General features: G+C 45.7%; 1 long non-coding RNA gene across 1 annotated transcript; it reads right to left on the bottom strand.

Moving 5' to 3' along the window:
• Nucleotides 1–8,244: 8,244 nt before the first annotated feature.
• LOC149469338 (uncharacterized) lies at nt 8,245–9,105 on the bottom strand. Its single transcript, XR_016311590.1, has 3 exons — nt 8,668–9,105; nt 8,458–8,581; nt 8,245–8,341 (listed from the first exon to the last, which is right to left on the bottom strand). It is a non-coding gene; the product is annotated as an uncharacterized LOC149469338 (long non-coding RNA).
• Between the last annotated feature and the right edge of the window lie 814 nt (nt 9,106–9,919).

Below are 9,919 nucleotides of genomic sequence, written 5' to 3'. Positions count from 1 at the left end.
TTGGTTCCCCCAAAACCAGGACTCCGTCCACATCAGGCAGCTTGGTCTCTGAGGAGCTCACAATTCCACCCTCAAGGGAACTAGGAAATGGCTCCTCTGATCTCCTACCAGGTCATTTCTTTATTCATGGATTTAGTCAGAGAGTGAGGAAACAACCAGAACTGTCTTTTATAGGAGGGACAGTGATGAGGGGATTATAGGACGAGGGTCCCCACCCCCTCTATCACTCATCGCCATCTTCCCAACACAAGAAGTACTGCACTTCCTTATTTAGTCCATGATTTAGTCATGAAGAACAGCGGGGCTGAGCCCCACCAGAGGTCAGAGAGTGAGGATGGGGGGAGAACAACCAAGATGAAGACTGGACTGATCCTGAAGACCGCCATCATTGGGGTATTGACTCCTCCCTCATTATCACTTTCTGGTTAAGGGTCCAAAGTTGGAGGATGTGATCACATTATTATCACCATGTAAAAGTCTGTGCTCCAATCACATCATCCGGTATAAAATGTCCAGCTGGGAGGAAATGGGGGTAACAAAAGAGAATCCATATTATGTGTATATATAGCAGTGGGGGGAGGGGAAGAGCAGAAGTCAGGACTATGTAATGAACAACATAGAGTATATAGTGCAGGGGTCAGGAGTATGTAATGTACAACATAGAGTATATAGTGCAGGGGTCAGGAGTATGTAATGTACAACATAGAGTATATAGTGCAGGGGTCAGGAGTATGTAATGTACAACATAGAGTATATAGTGCAGGGGTCAGGAGTATGTAATGTACAACAGAGTATATAGTGCAGGGGTCAGGAGTATGTAATGTACAACACAGAGTATATAGTGTAGGGGTCAGGAGGATGGAATGTACAACAGAGTATATAGTGCAGGGGTCAGGAGTATGGAATGTACAACATAGAGTATATAGTGCAGGGGTCAGGAGTATGTAATGTACAACATAGAGTATATAGTGCAGGGGTCAGGAGTATGTAATGTACTACATGGAGTATATAGTGCAGGGGTCAGGAGTATGTAATGTACAACAGAGTATATAGTGCAGGGGTCAGGAGTATGTAATGTACAACATAGAGTATATAGTGCAGGGGTCAGGAGTATGTAATGTACAACAGAGTATATAGTGCAGGGGTCAGGAGTATGTAATGTACAACAGAGTATACAGTGCAGGGGTCAGGAGTATGTAATGTACAACAGAGTATATAGTGCAGGGGTCGGGAGGGTGTAATGTACAACATAGAGTATATAGTGCAGGGGTCAGGAGTATGTAATGTACACCATAGAGTATATAGTGCAGGGGTCAGGAGTATGTAATGTACAACAGAGTATATAGTGCAGGGGTCAGGAGTATGTAATGTACAACACAGAGTATATAGTGCAGGGGTCAGGAGGATGGAATGTACAACAGAGTATATAGTGCAGGGGTCAGGAGAATGGAATGTACAACATAGAGTATATAGTGCAGGGGTCAGGAGTATGTAATGTACAACATAGAGTATATAGTGCAGGGGTCAGGAGTATGTAATGTACAACATAGAGTATATAGTGCAGGGGTCAGGAGTATGTAATGTACAACAGAGTATATAGTGCAGGGGTCAGGAGTATGTAATGTACAACATAGAGTATATAGTGCAGGGGTCAGGAGTATGTAATGTACAACAGAGTATATAGTGCACGGGTCAGCAGTATGTAATGTACAACATAGAGTATATAGTGCAGGGGTCAGGAGTATGTAATGTACAACAGAGTATATAGTGCACGGGTCAGCAGTATATAATCTACAACATAGAGTACATAGTGCAAGGGTCAGGAGTATGTAATGTACAACATAGAGTATATAGTGCAAGGGTCAGGAGTATGTAATGTACAACATAGAGTATATAGTGCAAGGGTCAGGAGTATGTAATGTACAACATAGAGTATATAGTGCAGGGGTCAGGAGTATGTAATGTACAAGTTATATAGTATAAGGGTCAGGACTCACAGTATTAGTATTCTGTAATCAGTGGAAGCTTAAATGTTTACTGTAGACAACATGTAGAGGTGAGCTGGGATTAAACCATCATGAAACAGGTTAGATTGGAGGTGGGAAAATCCTTGGACAGAGGGGTGGGCGTGGTATACTTGGACAGAGGGGTGGCGGTGGACGTGGTATACTTGGACAGAGGGTTGGCAGTGGACAAGGTATACTTGGACAGAGGGGTGGCGGTGGACGTAATATACTTGGACAGAGGGGTGGCTGTGGACGTGGTATACTCGGACAGAGGGGTGGCTGTGGACGTAGTATACTCGGACAGAGGGGTGGCTGTGGACGTGGTATACTCAGACAGAGGGGTGGCTGTGGACGTGGTATACTCAGACAGAGGGGTGGCTGTGGACGTGGTATACTCGGACAGAGGGGTGGCTGTGGACGTGGTATACTCGGACAGAGGGGTGGCTGTGGACGTGGCATACTCGGACAGAGGGTTGGCTGTGGACGTGGCATACTCGGACAGAGGGGTGGCGGTGGACGTGGTATACTCGGACAGAGGGGTGGCGGTGGACGTGGTATACTCGGACAGAGGGGTGGCTGTGGACGTGGTATACTCGGACAGAGGGTTGGCTGTGGACGCCGTATACTCGGACAGAGGGGTGGCGGTGGACGCGGTATACTCGGACAGAGGGGTGGCTGTGGACGTGGTATACTCGGACAGAGGGGTGGCTGTGGACGTGGTATACTCGGACAGAGGGTTGGCTGTGGACGTGGTATACTCGGACAGAGGGTTGGCTGTGGACGTGGTATACTCGGACAGAGGGGTGGCTGTGGACGTGGTATACTCGGACAGAGGGGTGGCTGTGGACGTGGTATACTCGGACAGAGGGGTGGCTGTGGACATGGTATACTTCGACAGAGGGGTGGCTGTGGACGTGGTATACTTGGACAGAGGGGTGGCGGTGGACGTGGTATACTTGGACAGAGGGGTGGCGGTGGACGTGGTATACTTGGACAGAGGGGTGGCGGTGGACGTGGTATACTTGGACAGAGGGGTGGCGGTGGACGTGGTATACTTGGACAGAGGGGTGGCGGTGGACGTAGTATACTTGGACAGAGGGGTGGCGGTGGACGTGGTATACTTGGACACAGTCCCCCACACACGGCTAATGTGTAAGGTAAAGTCTATGGGCTGGAAAAACCTGAATGTAAATGGATAGAAAACTGGCTAAAAGATCGTATTCAGAGAGTAGTGGTTAATGATTCATACTCTGAATGGTCTGGGGGTGTCAGTGGGGTACCCCAAGGTTCAGTGTTATTAGTGGGATACCCCAAGGTTTAGTGTTATTAGTGGGGTACCCCAAGGCTCAGTGTTATTAGTGGTGCACCCCAAGGTTCAGTGTTATTAGTGGGGTACCCCAGGGTTCAGTGTTATTAGTGGGGTACCCCAAGGTTCAGTGTTATTAGTGGGGTACCCCAGGGTTCAGTGTTATTAGTGGGGTACCCCAAGGTTCAGTGTTATTAGTGGGGTACCCCAAGGTTCAGTGTGATTAGTGGGGTACCCCAAGGTTCAGTGTTATTAGTGGGATACCCCAAGGTTTAGTGTTATTAGTGGGGTACCCCCAGGCTCAGTTTTATTAGTGGGGTACCCCCAGGCTCAGTTTTATTAGTGGGGTACCACAGGGTTTAGTGTTATTAGTGGGGTACTCCAAGGGTCAGTATTATTAGTGGTGTACCCCAAGGCTCAGTGTTATTAGTGGGGTACCCCAAGGTTCAGTATTATTAGTGGGGTACCCCAAGGGTCAGTATTATTAGTGGTGTACCCCAAGGCTCAGTGTTATTAGTGGGGTAACCCAAGGTCAGTATTATTAGTGGTGTACCCCAAGGCTCAGTGTTATTAGTGGGGTACCCCAAGGTCAGTGTTATTAGTGGGGTACCCCAGGGATCAGTATTGGGACCCTTACTTAATATATATATATAAACAATATGGGGTGTGAGATTATAAATCCCATTCCAGTCTTTGCAGATGACACCAAGCTGTGCCGGGGAATAACGTCCTTACAGGATGTCTCCAACTTACAAGCCGACCTCAATGCTCTGTGTAATTGGGGGACTATGGGGCCAATGGGGGCTAATGGTGATAAATGTAAGGCTCTGCACGGGGGGGGGCTAAGAATATGCATCATACATACTAGGGGGTACAACTGGGGGGACAATGGTGGAGAAGGATCTGGGGGTTCTAGTAGATCACAAGCTTAATAATGGCAGCAATGCAAAGCTGAGTGTTCTAAAGCGAGCAAAATCCTCTCTTGTATTAGGAGAGGTATAGACTCCAGAGAGAGAGATATCACCCCCCCCCCTCCCCCCGGTACAAATCATTAGTAAGACCTCATCTGGAATATGCAGTTTTGGGCTCCAATTCACAAAAAGAACATTGGGGGACTGGAGGAAGTACAGAGAAGGACAACCAAACTGATACGAGGCATGGAGGAGATCAGCTATGAGGAAAGATTAGAGGAACTGAATGTATTCTCTACTGAGAAGAGGAGATTAAGGGGGATATGATCTCCATGTATAATACATAAGGGGGGATATGATCTCCATGTATAATACATAAGGGGGATATGATCTCCATGTATAATACATAAGGGGGGGATATGATCTCCATGTATAATACATAAGGGGGGATATGATCTCCATGTATAATACATAAGGGGGGGATATGATCTCCATGTATAATACATAAGGGGGGGATATGATCTCCATGTATAATACATAAGGGGGGATATGATCTCCATGTATAATACATAAGGGGGGATATGATCTCCATGTATAATACATAAGGGGGGGATATGATCTCCATGTATAATACATAAGGGGGGGATATGATCTCCATGTATAATACATAAGGGGGGATATGATCTCCATGTATAATACATAAGGGGGGGATATGATCTCCATGTATAATACATAAGGGGGGATATGATCTCCATGTATAATACATAAGGGGGGATATGATCACCATGTATAATACATAAGGGGGGATATGATCTCCATGTATAATACATAAGGGGGGATATGATCACCATGTATAATACATAAGGGGGGATATGATCTCCATGTATAATACATAAGGGGGGGGATATGATCTCCATGTATAATACATAAGGAGGGATATGATCTCCATGTATAATACATAAGGGGGGATATGATCTCCATGTATAATACATAAGGGGGGGATATGATCACCATGTATAATACATAAGGGGGGGTATGATCTCCATGTATAATACATAAGGGGGATATGATCTGCATGTATAATACATAAGGGGGGATATGATCTCCATGTATAATACATAAGGGGGAATATGATCTCCATGTATAATACATAAGGGGAGGTATGATCGCCATGTATAATACATAAGGGGGGGTATGATCTCCATGTATAATACATAAGGGGGGATATGATCTCCATGTATAATACATAAGTGGGATATGATCGCCATGTATAATACATAAGGGGGGGTATGATCTCCATGTATAATACATAAGGGGGGATATGATCTCCATGTATAATACATAAGGGGGGATATGATCTCCATGTATAATACATAAGGGGAGATATGATCTCCATGTATAATACATAAGGGGGATATGATCTCCATGTATAATACATAAGGGGGGTATGATCTCCATGTATAATACATAAGGGGGGTATGATCTCCATGTATAATACATAAGGGGGGGATATGATCTCCATGTATAATACATAAGGGGGGGGATATGATCTCCATGTATAATACATAAGGGGGGATATGATCTCCATGTATAATACATAAGGGGAATATGATCTCCATGTATTATACATAAGGGGGGGGATATGATCTCCATGTATAATACATAAGGGGGGATATGATCTCCATGTATAATACATAAGGGGGATATGATCTCCATGTATAATACATAAGGGGGGGGTATGATCTCCATGTATAATACATAAGGGGGGATATGATCTCCATGTATAATACATAAGGGGGGGATATGATCTCCATGTATAATACATAAAGGGGGATATGATCTCCATGTATAATACATAAGGGGGGGATATGATCACCATGTATAATACATAAGGGGGATATGATCTCCATGTATAATACATAAGGGGGATATGATCTCCATGTATAATACATAAGGGGGGATATGATCTCCATGTATAATACATAAGGGGGGATATGATCTCCATGTATAATACATAAGGGGGGATATGATCTCCATGTATAATACATAAGGGGGGATATGATCTCCATGTATAATACATAAGGGGGGATATGATCTCCATGTATAATACATAAGGGGGATATGATCTCCATGTATAATACATAAGGGGGGATAGGATCACCATGTATAATACATAAGGGGGGATAGGATCTCCATGTATAATACATAAGGGGGGGATATGATCTCCATGTATAATACATAAGGGGGGGATATGATCACCATGTATAATACATAAGGGGGGGGATATGATCTCCATGTATAATACATAAGGGGGGATATGATCACCATGTATAATACATAAGGGGGGATAGGATCTCCATGTATAATACATAAGGGGGGGATATGATCTCCATGTATAATACATAAGGGGGGGATATGATCTCCATGTATAATACATAAGGGGGGATTGCTGTAGGAAAGTCCTGGATTCTTTCTTGGATACATAGAATATAACTGGATATAACATTTATAGGGAAAGTTGGTCCAGGGAATATCCGATTGCCTCTCGGGGGGTCAGGAAGGAATTGTTTCCCAGCAGGAGCGGATTGGATCGTGCTTTGCTGGGTTTTTGCCTTCTGGTGGATCAGCTGTGGGTGTCGGATTATAACTTTTATTTTTAATGGTACAACTAGATGGAATGTCTTTTTTCAGCCAGACTAACTATGTAACTATGTAGGTCCCACACCGCTGCCTCCCATCTCCTGAGACTGCACTCAGTGACTTGGGGCTGAGACACTACAGACATATCCCTCCACCCTAGAAATTCTGAAGGACCCTCTGCACACTGGTATATACCCTTTCAAGCAAACTATGCAACAAATAGGGATATTTGGTTCACACATATTGCAATACATGTTTAAGCTGGCCAACTGCGTCAAAGTAATCCCTCTATGGCCAGTCCCACTCTGCCCTGCCTACGCAAGTGCTACTGTGGACACAATGCTAGCATAGGGGAAAAGACACAATGGGGAGAGCTACAAGGTTCAGGTCTGGCTACTGACCCAACAATACAACAAACAAGAGATCCCTGTGCTCAAATCCATACAGCTGGTGCATGCATTTATCCATCAGGTGCTAAAATATCCCTCCACCCGGCACAGCCAGCAGATAAAAGAGAAGGTACCCTGGAGGAGTCAGGCACAAGGCAGGAGACCCCAGTCACATGTCCTGGGTGCCTACATTATGCAATGCTTAGAGTAAAAATCAACATTTTTGCTGCCAGCTGAACCCCAGAACCTCCATAAATCCAGTCTAGAGACATAAATTGTGTCTGCAGCACAGAGAAGGAAGATTATCCGAGAGAAATCCAGGAATACAGGACGGGGAACACAGCTCAGGAAAGTGACCAGGGGATTACAGGCTGATATCACCCAGTCCCCGCCCTACTCTGGACCAATCAGTGAGCAGTATGGGTGGAGGAATGGATTTAGTGTTCATGACCCACCTGTGCTGATCTCTGTAGGAGTGTCCTCCTCTATAAATGTCCCCGTTATTCCATCCTCCTCCATAGACTGCTGATCATCCCTCACATACGCCTCTTCTTCTTCTGCTTTCACCTCAAATTCTATATCGATTGGATCTCCACTCTAAATCAAGAGAATGAGAGAAAATATCATCTGTAAAATGTAAGGTCACATCAAAAATCCACACATTGTCTCTATGAATCCATGTTCTAGATGCTCCATCCCACCAACCTTGTAATGGTGAGGGATGGTGTGACCTTCCTGTGTGGAATCCCGGGAATACAGAGGACAGGGACATCTCTCTGGTGGGTTCCTGGTATTAGGTGGCTCCATCATATCCTTGTGTCCTTCTGAAAACTCCTCCATCACTCCATACTCCTCATCCTCCTCTTTATACTCTTCTTTACCATCAATATTCTCATCCCCGAGGATTCCACTCTGAAAGATATAATAAAACATTCATTGTAACAAACATGCTGTGTATAAATCACAACTACCAATAATTGTCATCATCTACCTGATGATGGTGAGGGATGGTGTGACCTTCCTGTGTGGAATCCCGGGAATACAGAGGACGGGGACATCTCTCTGGTGGGTTCCCATGACTGGATCCATCTGTAGGAAACACACACACTGACTGAATCCATTGTTTCTATGTGTTTATCAGATGATGGGGGATCTAGGTGGATCCTCCGTACTGCTCTCTCCTTTACAATAAAGTCTCCTCTTACCCGGTGATGTGAGGGGCGGCTGATTGTCCATCATGACGTCCTTGTAGAGATCCTTGTGTCCTTCTAAATACTCCCACTCCTCCATGGAGAAATAGACAGTGACACCCTGACACCTTATAGGAACCTGACACACACAATGATACAGTCACCATCCAGACACATCCCTTGTCTGTTACTGGAGAATGTCCCAGAATTCCCGGCACCGCTCACCTCTCCTGTCAGCAGCTCAGTGATCTCTCTGGTGACTTCTAGAATCTTCTTCTTCTTTCTCTCTTCTATCAGGGAGGGAGGTGGAGGCAATGTGATGTCATATGATCTCCAGACTTCACAGGAGGAAAACTCTACATCTGAACACAAATAGTCACATCAAATGATATTCCCAGAATCCTCCTCACCTCTCCATTCAGGTCTCCATTTTATTAAAGCCCCACTTCAGGCTGAGGTATAATTCCCCCCCACAGGACCCCCACACTACGCAGGGTATAGGCTTGTTGCAGCATTCTGATGTCATTACATACAACGCAGGACCAACAGTCCCACTTTACATGTGAGGACACCAAGGGACCCCACATCCTAAGAGCATCAGGGAAAATCAGATGGAGGGACATTGGGAGGAGGAGCTGTGAGGTCAGTGTGATGTCATAGGATTCTCTGACTCTGGATGGAGGGACATTGGGAGGAGGAGCTGTGAGGTCAGTGTGATGTCATAGGATTCTCTGACTCTGGATGGAGGGACATTGGGAGGAGGAGCTGTGAGGTCAGTGTGATGTCATAGGATTCTATGACTCTGGATGGAGGGACATTGGGAGGAGGAGCTGTGAGGTCATTGTGATGTCATAGGATTCTCTGACTCTGGATGGAGGGACATTGGGAGGAGGAGCTGTGAGGTCAGTGTGATGTCATAGGATTCTCTGACTCTGGATAGAGGGACATTGGGAGGAGGAGCTGTGAGGTCAGTGTGATGTCATAGGATTCTCTGACTCTGGATGGAGGGACATTGGGAGGAGGAGCTGTGAGGTCAGTGTGATGTCATAGGACATATAGACTCTGGATGGAGGGACATTTGGATGGGGAGATTTGAGGGGTCCTCTATATGCGGCTTCCATATAAACCAAATCCTTGTTCCTGGGTGCGTCCTACCTCTCCTAAACTGAAGAGTGACCTTTGACCTTTACCATCCAGAAATCTGTCTGGAATCTGTGGAAGTAAGCTGTCATGTGATCAGGTGACGTGCGGAGGAACGGAGTGTAAATAGCAGACAATTGTCTCCAGAGCCCCTAATGGTGGGGATGGATTTGGCGGCGTGCTGGTGCCAAGTTTCCTCCCCCCAGGGTCACTGCAGGTGTGGAGAAAAGCTGTGTAAGAGGATATGGAGGAGAGATGAGGAGGAGATCCAGGAATCAGGAGAAAGGTCAGGGCAAGCAACAGACGAGCGCATCCAAGAGACCAAGCCGGGGTCACT

Source organism: Staurois parvus, unplaced genomic scaffold, assembly GCF_062004578.1.
Source record: "Staurois parvus isolate SC_StPar_1 unplaced genomic scaffold, SC_StPar_1.0 ptg000073l, whole genome shotgun sequence".
NCBI lineage: Eukaryota > Metazoa > Chordata > Amphibia > Anura > Ranidae > Staurois > Staurois parvus.
The sequence above is the reverse complement of the archived record's forward strand: the minus strand, read 5'-3'. Positions and strand labels throughout refer to the sequence as shown.